Below are 16,748 nucleotides of genomic sequence, written 5' to 3' on the forward strand. Positions count from 1 at the left end.
TTCTTAAACACCACGCATGGGTATGAGACCAGCCCATTTCACATCTCTGCCCCTTCTACCAGTCTTGATGTGGCTTCTTTTTTATATCCTGACTTGCAGGAATTCTGTTAAGCTAGACTTCAAGGTGATTGTTCTATAATCTAGTTGTAGTTTTGATGTGGTCATGGAAGGAGGCCAGCACAGAGTTTACCTACTTTGCCATCTTGACAGGAAGTCTCTAGACCTTTGAACCTGAGGGACCCCTATAGTCTCTTTGGACAATCCCTACATCTAGAATTCTATTTGAATTTACAACAATATCTGGTTGGATTCTGGAGACCTCTCATGTCTCTCAGTCAGCATCTCCAAGGTCATTTCCGTGATACATCCTGAGGACCAGTTGGCTTTGTTCACCATCAAAGATAATATATTTAACTAAAAGCAAGGAAAAAAGAGAAGCCAAGTGTATTTAAAAGCCATCCGATACAATTTTTCTCCATAGGGATAAAAAAGAAAAGCAAAAGGTGCAAGATCTTTGAAGGAAATGCCAAAGAAGTGAGGGGTAGAAATTCTGGGGGTTATTATTGGAAAGCCAGCCCGACCCCAGCTTGGCTGCAGGAATCTCCCTGGGGCGGCATGAGTGCTCTTCACGTACAAACCGACTGGAAAGCTGCTCGTAACTAAAAGATGCGGGCAGTTGCACAGAGGCTGTTGTTCCATTGCTGGGTTTTACCCTCCACCGGCCAAAGCTTCATCCCATCCTCCTCTCATGTGGCACCTTCTGTTGCCTCCTAACTAGTCCCTGAGGGGAAGCAGGGACTTTCGCCATCTGGGTTACCCTCCATTCCCCGTCTTTGAATCCTTGAGGTTTTCACTAAAGAACAAAGGAAAAGGGAGAGCATAAAAGAAAAAGAGAAGAATGTCTTAACCTTATCTTGAGCTCTTTGTGGTCCCTCAGAAGAACGGGCTTCTCAATCATTTTTATTCCTGCTTATTTATTTCCGGGGGGCAGTAAAGGAAATGAGAAAGGGCGGCATGACTGTGGTCATTTGGGGCGCCATCCGAGCCATACTCTTTCATCCGTATTTTGTCTTCATTTATCCACTGTTAACTGAGTTCCTCCCTGTGTGCAGCCATGAGTATCAGCTCGCATGCTGATATTCTGGTGGGAGAGACAAACAGGGAGCAGATAAACAGGTGCATATGGAATGTAGTGTTGTGGAGTGAGAAATGTATGTGCTGGCTGAGGATGCTGGTTCAGACGGAGTGGTCAGGGAGGGCCTGTCTGTGGTGGAGGCGTCTGAGCAGAGACTGAATGGAGTGAAGGGGAAAACCCTGGGACTGTGTCTGGAGGGGTGGTGCGGGCTGAGGGACAGCATGTATGGGACAACATGTCTTAAAGGTCCCCCCCCCATATGGAAATCAGTGTCTCCCACGGAACATTGGTGATCCTGAAATTCTGATGCTCTGACTAAAAATATACCCAAGAGTTGGTTTCTTGTGATTTTTAAGTGGAAAAAAAAACCATAATGTATAATACATCAATCCCAGCCCCAAATAGTTTTCTATAATGGATCTAAACACTTAAAATGCTTACCTAGCATCAAAGGAGCTTGTTAGGACATAAAATGCTTAGGGCCTGGCTTCAGGATCACCAGATGAGTATGACAGTTTTCAACAAAGGGTTGGTGGGTCTGTGATGGCATGGCCACATCCCACAGCACATCCCCTTCTCTGCTTCCTGGTGTGCTTTTCAAAATGCGGTTTGAATGTTCTCCCAACAGTAGTTGAAATGTTACTTTCCCTGGGTTTTATTTTGATAGAAATGTTCCATCGCATTTTGGAGAGACAAAAATATGTTTTTCTTTATCAATACTGGTACGAAGGTTATGAGAAACATGCCTTCTAGAAGTTTGGGTATTAAAAACAAAGAGGCAGTCTATTGGGAACCTATTTACGAGGGATATGTTCAACATATGCCTGCATTTGTGTTTTGGGGATATGGCGTATGTGATAAATATATATATATATATATATATAATGTATAATATAATAAAAATTTGGGGTGGGTAATGGAGTGTTTTATATTTCATGTGTTTGCAAAAGCCCCTTGCCCCACCTCCACATACACAGTGTGTGAGATATTGCCTCTTTTATAAGGACCCCTGGGAAAACTTCTCTCCTGACCAACATCAAGAAAAGTTCTGATTTGTTCAAGTAGCTCTGTTTGTTTCTCTCTTATGGACATAGAGAATCACGAACAGAGTGAAGCACTTTGAAATCCATGGCTTTCAATCTTGGCTCTGCAGAGCCTTCGGAGTTCCATCAAGACCCTTCACAAGTACCCACAGGAGAAAGGTGTGAGGCATGAAGTTAGGGCTGGGATCCTTCACGTTCTTTTTCTACGCAGAGTTTCTGTGCACACGTGATCCTTTTTCTTTTCGAAGCCTGTATTCAAATGTGGAATGTTTCACTAATTTGTGTGTCATCCTTGCACAGTGGCCATGCTGATCTTTGTTTTGTTTTGATTTTAGTATACGATGGGTCCCCCCAAAAACCCAGAATTTATTTATAAAAAATTGTGTATTTATTCTTACATGTTTAAACTTCAGTCACCTTCAAAATACTCGCCATGTGATGCAATACACCTATCAAGATGCCCTTTTCCACTGCTCAAAACAGTTTTTGAACTGTTTTGATGCCTTTTAGTGTTTCTGCCGGTTTTTTTTTTTTTCTCTTTTCACCTCTTCCCCATTGGCAAAACATTTCTCTTTGAGGACTTTTTTTTATCAGGGAAACAAACAAAAAAAGTCACTCGGGCCCGAGATTGGGTGAATAGGGAGGGTGGGGCACAGGGATCATGCTATTTTTGGTCAAAAACTGCTGAACGCTCAGCGTGGTGTGGGCAGGTGTACTGATAAACCACCCATCATGAAATGGGCAAACATGTTGAAAGAGTCTTTAAAAAAGTCACTGGAGCCTCTCACAGCCTCTCACAACAATGCCAGCTGGTACACTGATACAGATGGGTTCCTAGAACAGTCACCTAGTGGGGGAAGCCTGTACTACAAGGGGCCTGCCCCCCAGAAGATAATACCATTTCTCTTGTATGTGTGTGTCCCCTCGTATGTGCCACTAAAACGGGTATAACATGCTTACTTTTGAATGAAAGAAAGCTGGAAAGGCACTAATGTGATTGATCTCATTTTCCTCTTGGCATTGGCTGCCAGGAAGCTCAGCATCTAAGTCTCGGTCCACCACTGACAAGTGTTCAGCACCTCGTAGCTCACGTTTTCTGTGCAAACCTCACCCTTGATTTTCATCTTTCCTCGCCATGTTTCCCCTTCACTGTTTTTCTTCTTTTCTTTTTTCTGCTGCCATATATGTGCTTGCATGCCACCTCAAATCCTTTTTGTAAAGAGCCAAGGTTTAAATAAACACGTTTTTTACATGGAGTACTTTTTCTATAAAGGATGTCTTTGCACGTGGGAAAGAAATGTGTACATAGATAAGGCACGATTTTGGCAGGGAGAATGGACGTGTTTGTAGGATATGTATATGCATGTTGGATACATTGTGAAGTTTGTAGTTTTCAAGATTAGGCTGGTCTTCTGGCTTCAGAGGATATTTACTTGGAAGATTTTGGGGGGAGAAAGTGTTTTATTTCAGGGTAGGCGTGCCTGTGGTCTACACTCCAAAGAAACTGTTTCATGGTTTGCAATCATTAAAAAATGAGCCCAAATACTTAACAAGAGGAAAGCAAGGGAAAGAAAGGGACAAAAAGAGGGCAGTTTTACATAGGAAGGTGGATGGAGTTCAGGAACTTGACTAAGAATTGGGAGCCTTAAGTTCCATCTCAGCTTCTACCTCACCTTCTCCAAATCTGGGGTCAAGTCCTTATTCTCCCAAAGACTGGGCTTCTCATTCTCTCTCTGCGGCACACTGGAATCACCAGGGGAGCTTTAGAAAATACTGATGCCTCCATCCCTCCCCCAGAGTCTGATTTAATTGGTCTGGGGTGGGGCTCTAGCATGGGGATGTTTGAAAGCTCCCCTCGAGGTTCTAATGAGCAGCCAAGGTTGAGAACCACTGTCCTAAGAGAAAGGAAAATACAATTAATAAGCACCTGCCTCCTGCTGATCTCTCAGGAGGCGGTGGGTGTGGCTGTGATGTATGAGATAATGAGACAGACTCTGGTGAAAGAGTAACATGGTTTGGGAGGAACCCTTTGTATTCCATTGATCATCCCTAGTTAATAAATGTTCTTCAACATTGTCCTCATGATCTGCAAGAAAAATACATTTCACATCTTGATCCAGTACACACACACACACACACACACATACACACGCACACACTTATTCTTATTGCATGTAATTCATTTGGTGTTTTCTATTCTAGTCTCTCATTCTATTCCTTCAAGGAAAACAAATTGTGCCTACTAACACTGTTTAAACAACGTTATGTTAAGACTCATGGGCCAAGGTAAATTAAACATGCCCGGAGAGCATTAAGGTGCTCTATTGATAATGACTTGAAGCTTTTTGCAAAGGTGTGATGGGAAATGAAGTTGTATGTACAGTCATAATATTTGAGCAATAGTCATAGTATAAGTGCTTCATGAACATGATCTCAGGGAATTGTCACAATAATAATACAAGATGGGTACTTTCATCTTCATTTTAGAGATGAGAAAATCAAGGCCAAGTACCTAAGTCCGTTCTACACCTAGAAAGCAGAAGACCCATCTTCATCCAGAAGCAGCAGGTCTAACCCTTACCTGGCTCATGGGAGAACTGCTATGCTTACTGAATACATTTGCTTTTCTGAAGATTTGGGAATAGGAAGGGGTTGAAATAAGCTATGACCAGAGGTGGATCTGGGTATAGTGGGGCCAGTGCATACACTGTTTGGGGATCTTACTTAAGAAAAATAATACAAAATTATGAGTCCAAAATTAAGGTGTGAAAGTAAATTTTTCTTTGAATTAAGAAAAGAAATCACAACCAATTCAGAGTTTGAGAAGCTGAAAGATACCACAAACATCACGAAGTCTCAAATCAACTTTCCCTTGTCTGCATCCTCAAAATGCCAGTGGCTACCACTCCACACTGACCCACTCAAGGTCAAGTGCTACAGTCGGAAATCTAAGTGAAAAGAGACGGTAGTGTCTGCTGATTGCTGCTAAATGTCAAAAGCAAAGATTTGTGTTCATTTTACATGAACCAGTGACCATATGAACACATTTCTAGGCCCCTATGCAGGCCTTAGAAAAGGGCCCAGCAAGCGAGGGGTCCAGGAGCTTATGTTTCATCAGCTTCCCAGTAACCCTACAACTGGGGTTGAAGGCTCTCTATCATTATCTCAAAACCAAGGGCTTTGGAGTCAGCTGGCCCTGAATTTCAGCCCTGGCTCAGCCGCCTCCTGCCGTCTTTGAACTTAGATGCGATCATTTGTAAAAGGGGCATGCTCACAGCTTCTACATTTCAGTCTCTTTGGGGGATTAAAGGAAATAAGGAAGCGTGGGGCTTCGAGTTGCCAGATTGAGCAAAGAAAAAGAAAAATAAGGCACCCAGCTAAACTTCAGAGAAACAGTGAATACTCTTTAAGTGTACGTATGTACCACCAATTGCATAGGACATACTTATACGTACACTCATTCCTTGCTTCTGTGAAATCCAGATTTATCGGGGCATCCCCCATTTTACTGAGCTTAACAAAGGGCAGGACACCCTAGATGTCCCACGGCAGCGTTCATAAACATTAGAAAGCAGGTGAGAGAGAAAAATGCTACAGACTCAGTTCAAGCCAGTGTATTGTGGGGAAGATTACTAGAGGCGGCCATGAGAGGCTGCGTAAGTGGGGTGCCTTAATGTGAGGGTGTGTGTGGAGGGGGTCATACCTCTGACTTTGGGTAAGCCAATTAAGTTTTGGGGACCTCAGTTTCCCTATTTGTAAAATGGGTGAAAAGGGATCCCTGAAACCTCCTCCCACAGATATCACCAACAATGTCACTTTCTCCTAAGGCAGGTATCACATCCTCAGACAGGTCTTCCCTGACTACACTGGCCAAGATCACTGTCCCCTTGCCACAGAATACAATCCACCCCGCATAGTAATCATAACTTTCTGAAATTGTCTTGATTCTTTACTTGGTTGTTTGTCTGCAGTCTGTGTCCCCACGTGAATGTAAGTTCCGGGAGGGCAGAAGACTAGTCCGTCTGAATCCAGCTGAATCTCCCAGGTGCCGTACCTGGCACAGCAGACGATGCACGCTGAATGAAGGGCTGGATGAATGAATGAATTCAGTGTAGCTGTTGAAGTTCCTTCCAAGCAGTCTTTCCTTTCTAAGAGGCCGTGCCTGGGTTCAGAGGGAGGAGGTGTGGGGTGTCGGTGGGTGGGGAGGAGGCTGGGCCCTCGCCTCCGCCAGGACAGGCAGGAGCGAGCGTGCTCACCGGGCTGCAGGCGCTGAGAGCGGCGCAGCGGCAGCTGCAGGGCCGGAGTCCCGCGCCCCGCGTCCAGGCGCCGGAGGTGTGCACCCGCCAAGCCCAGCGCCGCGCCTCGGCGCCCCCACGCGCCCACGCATCGGCGCGGGGACCCGGGAGGGGGCAGAAGGAGGGCCCGGCCCTGGGAGGGGAAGGGGCCGGTCCTCCCCGCGCAAGCAGCGGCCGCGGCAGCCCAGGAGGCGGAGGCAGCGGCGGCAGCAGAGGCGGCAGCGTGCCCGCCGCAGTCGCCCCACCGCTTCGGACCCGCGCCCGCAGGTCCGCCAGCCGGCACCGCGCCGGGGCGCCCTCTCCACTGCGCGCGGTGAGTACATCGCGCGGCGCCCACCCCGGGCCGCCCGCCGGGATTCGCCGGACCGGGGTGGACGCGGACCCCCTCGCCTGGCGCCTCTCTACGGCACTTGCCAGGCCCGGGCCTCCGCAGCTGTCGGGCTCTCGGGTACACACGGGCCGGATCGGGGCGTCCGGGGCTCCCAGGGCTCCTCTGGCTCAAGGGCAGCGGGGACAGCAGGGAGATCCTCTCCCGAGAAAGTCCGGCCGAGGCCCGGGCCTCAGTTTCCCCGTGCGCTTGTGGGGCAGCGACCCCGAAGTTTGCACTCCCGCGCGCGGGACAAGTGCATGGCGCGCAAGCGGTATAGACGCGTCCGCACTGACTTCGTTTGGTTAGTTTTATCGCTCCGGTGGTTCGCGATAAGGGGCGCTCCCCGGATCGGACCCAACGAAGAGGCACCGGGAGCCGGAATCCAGCTCACGCCCTCGGACGCTGGTTATCGGCTACCCGAGAAGTGTTCGCTAGCATCCCAGGGATGGGGCTGGAACGGCTCGCTGAGCCTCGTCCTTGAGGCTGCATTTCTTTTTTAAAGCCCGTCTGCGCTCGGCCTGCGCTGGTCCAGCTCTTGGAGCTCTGCGCTGGAGCGGGCTTCCTGGCTCTGGCTGAAGTTGGAATTGAAACTTTAAAAACTTTACATCCAAAGGATGCTTGGAAGGAGGCGAGAATTTTGTTGTAATGGGAGAAAGTCGAGAATGGAATTGTTTTTTAGTCATGAGGTCTGGAGGTTAAAGGGTTGTGCTGTCCCTAGCTCCTAAATATATTTCCTGCCCCCCAAATAAATAGTTTATAGATTCAAGGAATGCTAAGAAAGCTTGGCTGATAAAAATACCCTCATCACAAAACCCTCAATGCGCATTTCTCAGCTGTTGAAGGTGAGGCGTCTTAGCGGTTTGAGGTCCCCGTCACCCCCAAGCGAAGCGTCAGCTAGGAGTGACAAGCATGCACACTGCTGCATTCTGAATTATTTAAAATAAAAAAATTTAAAAACTGATGCCGCATTTTTATGGATACTATTTTCCTTTTTTCCCCCCTTTCCCCGAAATGCTACATAATCTTTAATTACTTTTTAAAAAATAATGTTGAGGTGTAAATCACTCCTGGTGGAGGTACCTTTTAATTACGAGGTGCAGGGAAATAGCGAACATCAGAATGGGGAGTTGTTCCCCAGAGCAGGGGGGAGGTAGAATGATTTACAAACATCAAGTAAAAATTTGAGTGCTGAATTATGTTTGAATTAGGGAGCTCCCTTCCAAAAGAAGTTATGACCAACGGATAATTGTTGTCTTTCAAACTGAATGTATTAATTTCATGAACCCTTTCTTGGGTGAAATTTCTACTATCAGAGTAGTTCTGAGCTAGCAGCCCTATTACCTGTCCATGGCCCATTAAGGGAAGAGAGAGAGGAAGCTCCTTAACCAAAAATAAATCTTGGTGAAAAAATATCTTGCAGGCAACTTTACGCATTCCCCCCACCCCCCACTTTTCTCTCCCCATCACTTTAAACCCCTTAAACTTTATACTTCCTTGCATTTAGGCATCTTCAGATTAAGGAAAGTTAATAAAAATTTTATATAACAAATGAGGATGATTTGAATCTTGCTTTTGACTACGCATAAAATCATGTTTATATTCGAAATCTCCTTGCCATTGGAGAAAACTCCAAATTTTGCAGTTTTGACCAATGCCGGCTAGATATGAAAGGGCCTGAACTTTTTAATGAGTTCATTTGCCCCCTACACCGTGAATAGTTACTCCATTCTTCTCTTGCAACTTAAGCTTCACAATATTATTATTTTATCTTAAAGGAATTCGCATTTTTCCTCCATCTTGTAATAGCTCACCTAGTGTAGTGGCTGTGTGTATCAGAATACTCTATAAATACATAATCTCTTTCCTAAATATCAAATAACTGAAGGAAGTGAAATAAAATAAATAAAATGAAGATGTTATCGCAATACTTAGGGATTTTTAGAAAACGGATGCTTAAGTCACTTAATTTTTTAGAATCTTCATGCCTTTTGTTGTATATTAAACACATAGAGAGAGAGATGATTTGTTGACTTGTTACAGGATTACCATTTGGCAAAAACACCCCAGACACGCTGTTTCAAATCTGGGGTATTGCTTCTGCTTTAAATTGCATGTAAGAGATTGTAAACCTTGTTCCAGAAGGATACACTGATAAAATGCTAGTTGCTGGGGTTGGAGGGGGGTGGATGAAAAGAGTCCGCAGCAACGCTCTGTGGTGTAGTGAAGTACGTTTGAATTAGAGTTGAGCAAACTATTGAGATCCCAGCAGCTTCTGAAAAAGTACACACGGTCCAGGCACGTCCACTTTAAGGCATTTTTGGTTCCCGCATGACAAGAGGACTCCTTTCCCACAAAGAAACTGTTTCCTTATTTTTTTCAGTTACTTTTCCAAAGATAACTTGTGTCCGGTGCAGGAGAAAAGGGCTCTGCAGAAATCCAACCATAACCAGCTAAGAACGGGGACGCCTTCTCGCTCCTTCCACCAGATGTTTTTTAGGTGTCCTCAGCTGGAATGCCCAGTTTGAAACTAATTAGGCCAGCAATAAACTCCTTGTATAATAAAATCGCAGGCCGTTATGGTGCATAAGTGGGGTTCCCAGCCGCTCCTGACAGATGCCTCTCTCGGTGGAGAGAGAGCCCCGGGCTGTCAGGAGCAAATAAAGGGAGTGGAGCTATCTTGTTTCGATATCTGCTTGTCCCTAGTATCCACGGACACCATGAACTAGACGGGGATGGATGGGAGTAACAACTGGGGAAGGTTCTGACGTGGCTGGGTAGGCCTCATTACTGTAAAAATGCTTGGGGAAGAAGTAAAAGGGTAAGTAAGTATTAGGTGGTGGCCCCAGGTCAGAGGTGCCTGTGATGTATGTTTGAGCGTTGAATGTTGCGTGTGAGTGTGTGTGTGTGTGTGTGCGTGTAGGCTGGGTGGGAAGACATGAATTCCTTAGAAGAGAGGGGGACCTCCTCCCGAAAGGTTTTATATAAAGGTGGAATTCTCCTAATTCTGCAGTTCTTATCTGTGGAGTTTGTGGACGTGAAGTGGCTGGTTATTCAGTTCCCTCCAAAGGCTGAACCTTCTGACTCTGGCCAAGCCTGGTTTTGCTGGGAGAAGGAAACTTTTCTCCCTGCTAGCTGCCCCGTCAAAGGCTTTGGTGGACTCCACTCAAGAGGAATCTCTTTGCAGAGAATTAACCCCAGAGCTGAGAAAACACAGCCTGTTGACAGAAAACACACATCCACTCACACACACTCCCCAACTCCCCACCTTCCTCCCTGATCCCCATCCCCCAATATCATAACAGCTTCCTGAATAACACCCCCCATACGCCCACCCCCCACCCATCATTTGTGGCAGTTCAAACAGTCCCAAACACACAAAACAGAAAGAAGATTCTGGTAGGGAAACAATTAGCGGAGAATTCCAGACAATGCTTCATTCTCGCTGTTTGAAGCTCTTCAACTGGCCTAACGGTGTTTGACTAACACCTCTTCTGATCCCAGGATCACCCCCCTCAATCAGGTGGCAAATACTTAGAGTGACTGGCTCAGCTCGGGCCCACTTCTCTTCTTGTAAATGAATCAGAGGAACAGGGACTTGTTCTTTATTGCCTGTGATTTAAAATCAATTTCAACGGAGGAAAGTACTTGTCTTTAGGGGAAAGAAGACGAAAAGAGCCACAGGCTTTTAAATGTATTTGTGCTGCCTTTTTCCCCCTTTGCCCTTCCTCTCCATTTGCAAATTATATCCTTGTGTGAATGATCATGACAAAAGTAGCTGCCATGTATTGAGCGTTTGTATGCCAGGCCTGAAGTCAACTCTTAGACATGTGTTTGGAGGATGGGTTTTCACAACAACCCTTCAAGTTAGGTACTTTATTATTATTATTATTATTATTATTCCAACTTGGTTAACGAGAAAGCTGAGTCTCAAGTCAAATGACTTGTGAGAGGCAACCAAGTAAGTGAAACCAGAACCAAGGCCTTCAGACGTCTGTCTTCCCCATGTGCTGTGAACGGTTGGCCCGGAGAACGTTTCTGCTCTCAGTCCCTTGCAGAGAGATGCTGAATTTGGATGATTTTAAGTGCTGGGAACACAATTATTTTCTCACTTTGCCCCAAAGTTCCTTGTTGTTATTTTAAACAGGAAAGAAACCCACATTTTAAGTATTTAGGAAACACAGCTATAAGCCTTTGTGAGTTGTGATACTTAGCAGGTTGTGTGTATGGTTCCGTAAAGGAAAATGACTGTTTATTTACAAGGGCTAATTTGATTTGTTCCTTCGGTAGATACTATAGTGCCACACATTTCAGTTCCTAAAGAGAGTCGATAAATTTATCGGCAGTGGCAAGGCCCTAAAATGTTACGGGAGGCAGTCCCAGTCAAGTTTACCGGAAGCTTCTGGATCGCTATGGGTGGGTTGTTGTTTGAGAGTTAGATTATAAACATTTGGAGAGCAAAGAATAATTTGGAACAGGTGGTCCCAAGAGTCAGGTAACTGGAATAATTTCTCTTGGCCACTTTGAAAGTTCAGGGAGGCCATCAGGTGCCTGAATCTGGGACAGGCGGGCTGAGGGTCAGGGGGTGCTGTGAGGGCCCCCATTGTGGGACGCAGCCTGGCAGGATGGAGGAGAGGGTCTGTGCACAGAGGCCCGGGTCTGTAGCAGGGGCTTTGTCATCGCTGTCGTCACCCTTCTGATGATACTAGTCAGGGCGCAGATGCATCTGCTCCAGCTTCTCTGAAAAGCCTGCCTCTGTTTCACATATATGCAGAGATTTACAAAGAAACTTAGATGAAGCACTAGCCAGGGAGACAGGTTTAGTCTTACCCATGTTCAGGATGTGCCAATGGCCCCAGTGTCTGGGCCTGACAGCGCTAATTTAGACATGTTTTTAAATGAGCACAATATTTAAATGAGGTTAGAAATTATGTTGTCGTTCAGTAGCAACAGTGTTCATAGCATGACACTATGTGTGACTTCAGTGACAACGGATTTTTTGTTTTCTCTTTGAGCATGTCGTGAAGTGAGATTTTAAAAATCTGTGCATCCCAGCTGGAACATATCCGTACGTATCTACTCACGGTCATGCCAAGGAGAGTTGTCAATTCTCTGTGAATTTAACTGAAGAAAAATGATGAAATCGACATCTTTTTCCCCAAAGAATGGGGCACCGGAGGGCCCAACTACTGTGTGAATATAGCGACAGACTTTTGTCTCGCGTCAGCTGAATCTGTCACTTCCCCTTTCCTTGCTAGTCATCGTCCAAGAATCGTCTTTCAGAACTGAAATATAGTGTGTTAGCCAAAAGACATTTTAATTTCATAAAGAAAAATCATGCCTGAGACAACCGAGTCTGTTTCAACCATTATTGTTTCTGAAGCGTGCATACTTTGGGTTTCATGGTAAGATGTGGGTTTGCCAAGAAAGAAAATTACAGCAAGAAACTATGTTGAAAACATATACACTTCTGTTTAAGCAATGGGAAAAACACGGAAAATTCCGCACGGTAATTGCTTTAACGTGAGTTTAAAATGTCATTGTTTGACTTACGTCAAAGAGTCCCTCTTAGCTAATTCTCACATAGGCTGTTACCAAATATCTCACCTGACTAATTTAGACAAATGTTGGTCTTAACTTTGATCATCTTTGAGGCTTTAAGAGATATCCTTCGCCCCAGTGGAAACATTCCAAAGTTTTAGATTGTGCAGACCATTTTTTTAAGGGTACTTAGATATCGATTTTATTTTCTTGACCCAAAAAAAGAAAACACGGGGAATTCTCAAAAAGCTTTTTACAGGCTGCTATTATGAGAAAAGAAGCCAAACCAACATGTATTAGGTCATGAGCTCGAAGTGCATAAATAAGCCCTCTGAAGGTCACCAAAACAGGGGGAAAATCACCAGTTCTCCTTCCATCGGCCAAGTCTAAATTCCTGCCTGATAGATGTGTTTAGTTGAAGCGGACCCAGAAAGGGGGTTCGGAGCCCCCGGTTGAGCAGGCTCCATTTGATTTGTGGTCTGAGGACAACTGAAGACGTTCTTGGGTTAAAGTGAGATAGGAGGGCTGGAATTTCCACTTCCTTCCAGCACCCCTCTTACTGTTCAGGAGAAAAAGTAGGTTCAGGGGCCACCTCTTACTCCAGAGCAAATGTTTCATTCCTGGTGGCTGAACACACAGAAGCCAAAGGTCGGAGATGTCTCGTGGTCCTCTGGTCAGTTTCCTTACCTCCCATGCCTTCCTGTAGTAACTTCCTGGTGAAGGTATGTTTCCAAAACAATTTTTTAATTCCTGCAAACATGTATGTGCTGTTAGCATTCGGGGTGCAGTGTGTAAGTATAAACCTTTAGGTTTTTATTGATTTGGCAGCTCCTGGAAAAAACAGAGATGGAGAGACTGTCTACTATGTCCCCAAGTTCGGTACCAACACAGGTGTTGATGGAAATTCCATGTAGGGAGCAAACTTTTTTTTAAGGAGGGACAAAAAGGGTGCTGGTGCAGAGAGGTTGTTTTCTTTGGTGGGTGTGTTTTATTTGCACGTATAGGGATTTTGGTTTCAGGGTGCTCTAGAAACATGGGATTCTCCAGCAAAGGTCTAAATGTCCTTCTTGATTGGAAAGGGGGTGGTGGGGAGCAGCACTGGGGCCAGATCCTGCACCTCTGGCCTTTTGTGTGACTGGTGCAGTAGCACAAAGCGGTGACTCGCTGCCGGGATGGTGTCATGTGGCGTTACAAGTCGTGACTTGCCCCTTGTGTTGTAAACAGAGTTTTAGTCCCATCCAGCCGTGAACAAGAATGGGGCCTAGAAGATTATTCACCTCCGGTCTGCCGTGGGTCTGAGCTGTCCTCTGGCTAAAGATACCATGCTCTCTGGAGAGGTTAATGTTGGGTGTGGAGCGGAGGGGGCCGGGAGAGGAGAAAGAATGTCTTAATCTCAGCAAATGTCAGAAACGCTCTGAATGTCTTCAGCATTGCGCTGGCATGAACAAGACAGGCAAAGAAGTAAAAGGACATAGAAGCAGGCCTTTCTTTCTTTCTTTCTTTTTTCTTTTTTCTTTTTTTTTTTTTTTTTTGAGGGGAAGCAGAGAGATTCAGGAGCTTGAACTAAAGTGGGGAATTTTCTGATGCCTTGGGACCCCTGGAAAGCCTGGCTGGAGTGTCTTTGGAACGCTGAGTTGGGAAATGTCTTTTCCTGCAGCTTTGCTGTTGTCAGGTGTGTATGCGCGTGTGCACACACTTATTTTTAGTGAATTGGTTTTTTTGTTTTTGAGAGAACACAAAACTTGTTTGGAAATAACAAGTAGTCCGTATTTATTGAACACTTATTATGTGCCAGGCATTGTGCTAAGCAAACACTTATATTTTTGTCTCCAAATAGCCTTAGATGGAACGTGCCATTATTCTTGTTCCTACTTTACAGATGTAAACATTGACTCTCAGAAAAGTGAAGTAACTTGTCCGACATTACATGGCTTCTGTCAGAGTCGGGATTGAATGTTGTTTCGATTCCTAAGCACTAGAATATCCAGTCTGTCCCTCTGGTGTTATAAGAGCTCCTTTTCTTCTATACTCCTGCCTCGGAGAGCTGGTTTTACCTTGGGGATATTAACCGATGATTAGGTACAAAAGTGGGGCCCAGAAATGAGGCATCTGCTGATTTTCACAGACTCTCCAGCCTGTTCTTGTAGGAATTAAGGGAAGTTTAGAGTTGGAATCTGTTGAAATGCTGGCTGCATCGCTGCAGCTAGCTGATCTCAGTTATTGCCTATGGCTGACTTCGTACAAAAGTAGCAGAGTTGAGTAGTTAACTTAGTAACATAGATCACTGGCCTGCAACGCCTAAAATATTTTCTATCTGGTCCTTTACAGAATATGTTTGGTGGCTTCTGAGCTATTGCAATATGACAAGGCAAATTTTGTTGAGAAGGAAGAACAGGCTCTTGGGACATTTCATATATTATTTCACTGATTCATTATTAACCGAGTGTCTCCTACCTGCCTGATACATTGCATGTGAAAAGAGAAAATTACAAATTCATTTATTCTTTCACTCATTTTTTTCGACAGTATTTATTGAGCTGTGTTCTAGGTGCTGGGCTAATTACCGGGGATCCAGAGGCAAGAATGGCAGGATCCCAGTGTGTTTTCACCAATGTCCCACGGCCTCTTCTTTCCCTTTGAGAATTCAGAGGGCAGTGATATGACTTCTGGAGCTTCCCAATGTTCAAGCAGCAGGGGTGGAGGAGAAGTCCCAGCTCTGCAGACCCGCACCCAGTGAGGCCAGACCTGAGTCAGTAAGAGCAAGTACACTGACTTCTGTGCCTAGAGCTGTGTCCGGCAATGCCACGGCCCACTCCCTGCCTCAGACAGATGACAACCTGCTGCTTTCCTCGAGAGGTGGTGGGGAACCCTGACCCCCGCAGCTCACTTGGTTAAGGGTCATCCCACAAAGAGAAAGGACGCCGGTTTGATTCCCGGTCAGGGCACATGCCTGGGTTGTAGACCCAGTCCCCAGTTGGGGTACATGGGAGAGGCAACTGAGCGATGTTCCTCTCTCACAGTGATGTTTCTCCCTCTCTCTTTCTCCCTCTCTTCCCCTCTCTAAAAATAAATAAGTAAAATGTATTGTTTTTTCTTTTTTAAAAAAAGAGGTGGTAGGGAACAGGTAGGCATGAGGAGAGTCAGACTTCCCAAGCCTGAGCCTTGGATCTAACTTACAGCCTAGAGATTAAGAGTGTGAACCCAGGAGCCAGGCTGCTTGGGTTCACATTCCTGCTCTGCATTAAACAACTATTTAACACTGGGCCAGTAGCCAAACTTTTCTGTGCCTCGGTTTCTTCATCTGTAAAACAGGGTGGGTAATAATATGCCTACCTCAAAGAGTTATTGCAGAGATCAAGTTAATACAGTGCCTGGAATAGTATGTGGCAAATAGTATGAATTATATCACTGTCAGTTACTGGTTGTTGTATTATTATTATTATTTTATTATTATTGTTATTATTATTTACAAGCTGCATAGCCCTAGGCAAATGACTTAGGCTCTTTGGATCTCAGTTTCCCCTTTATAAAATTGGGATAATATAATAACAACAATAAGAACTGCTTCAGAGGGCCTTTGTGAGAATTTAAATGAGGTAATACGTGGGAAACCCATCCCCTTGCTGCAGTGCCTGCTCAGTAAACTAGCCACTGTGCGCAAGTCGGTTATTACCATGCTTGAGGTTACAGGGAATAGCACCTGTGCCAGGGAGATGTGCCTTGAAGCTATCGATCAGTCAAGTCCTTTTTCAATGTCAAGAGCATGTAGGGCTGTGGTTAATAGCGCAGACTTTGAACTCTGACCTGGTCTGAGCCTTAAGTCCACCACTCACTAACTCTGCCACCTCAGTGGGCTAGGGACTGAGCCTCTCAACGTCCCAGACACTAGAGGCAATAGGGCCTCTGTTTGCTGGGTGGGGTGAGGGTTAAAAGAGGGTGCACACATAAAGTGCATAGCAGGGTGTTTGGCACATAGTAAGCACTCAATAAATGGTAGCTTGTATTATTATCACCCCTAGTCCTGGCTGCACCCCCGCCCCCAAGAAAGTACTGAACATGAGTAAATTTTAATTTGAAAATAAAAGAACACATTTTAAAACTGCCAAACAGATTTAAAAATAATATTCATTAAACAAAATTAAAATATTCTATTAAAGCCAGACTTTGGGCTCAGACCAAATTTTTATAACCCAAGCTTAAAGGCCAAGGAGTCCCCCAGCCACAATGGGGACATTGTGATTGAACTTGAGACTTCAACACTGCTATTGAGAAGTCTTTGAAATGCACGTTTCTCCATTAAAATGAGTTAAAATAAAAGGGAAGTCATGGGAAGAAAAAAAATGAGGTTCTTGCTCACCCCAACGAAC

The 16,748-nt window shown here is 45.1% G+C and overlaps 1 protein-coding gene and 1 non-coding gene across 2 annotated transcripts in view; one reads left to right on the forward strand and one right to left on the reverse strand.

Moving 5' to 3' along the window:
- Positions 1-2,433: 2,433 nt before the first annotated feature.
- Positions 2,434-2,539, reverse strand: LOC150003667 (U6 spliceosomal RNA). The gene has a single exon (XR_016512842.1). It is a non-coding gene; the product is annotated as a U6 spliceosomal RNA (small nuclear RNA).
- Positions 2,540-6,683: 4,144 nt separating this feature from the next.
- EYA2 (EYA transcriptional coactivator and phosphatase 2) overlaps positions 6,684-16,748 on the forward strand; it is a 205,766-nt gene continuing 195,701 nt past the window's right edge. The window contains exon 1 of the mRNA XM_090285312.1: positions 6,684-6,786. The gene's annotated coding sequence lies outside the window, so the exon portion shown is untranslated. The remainder of the gene's footprint in view (positions 6,787-16,748) is intronic.

This window comes from Furipterus horrens, unplaced genomic scaffold (genome assembly GCF_987537825.1).
Source record: "Furipterus horrens unplaced genomic scaffold, mFurHor1.1.pri manual_scaffold_8, whole genome shotgun sequence".
Lineage (NCBI taxonomy): Eukaryota > Metazoa > Chordata > Mammalia > Chiroptera > Furipteridae > Furipterus > Furipterus horrens.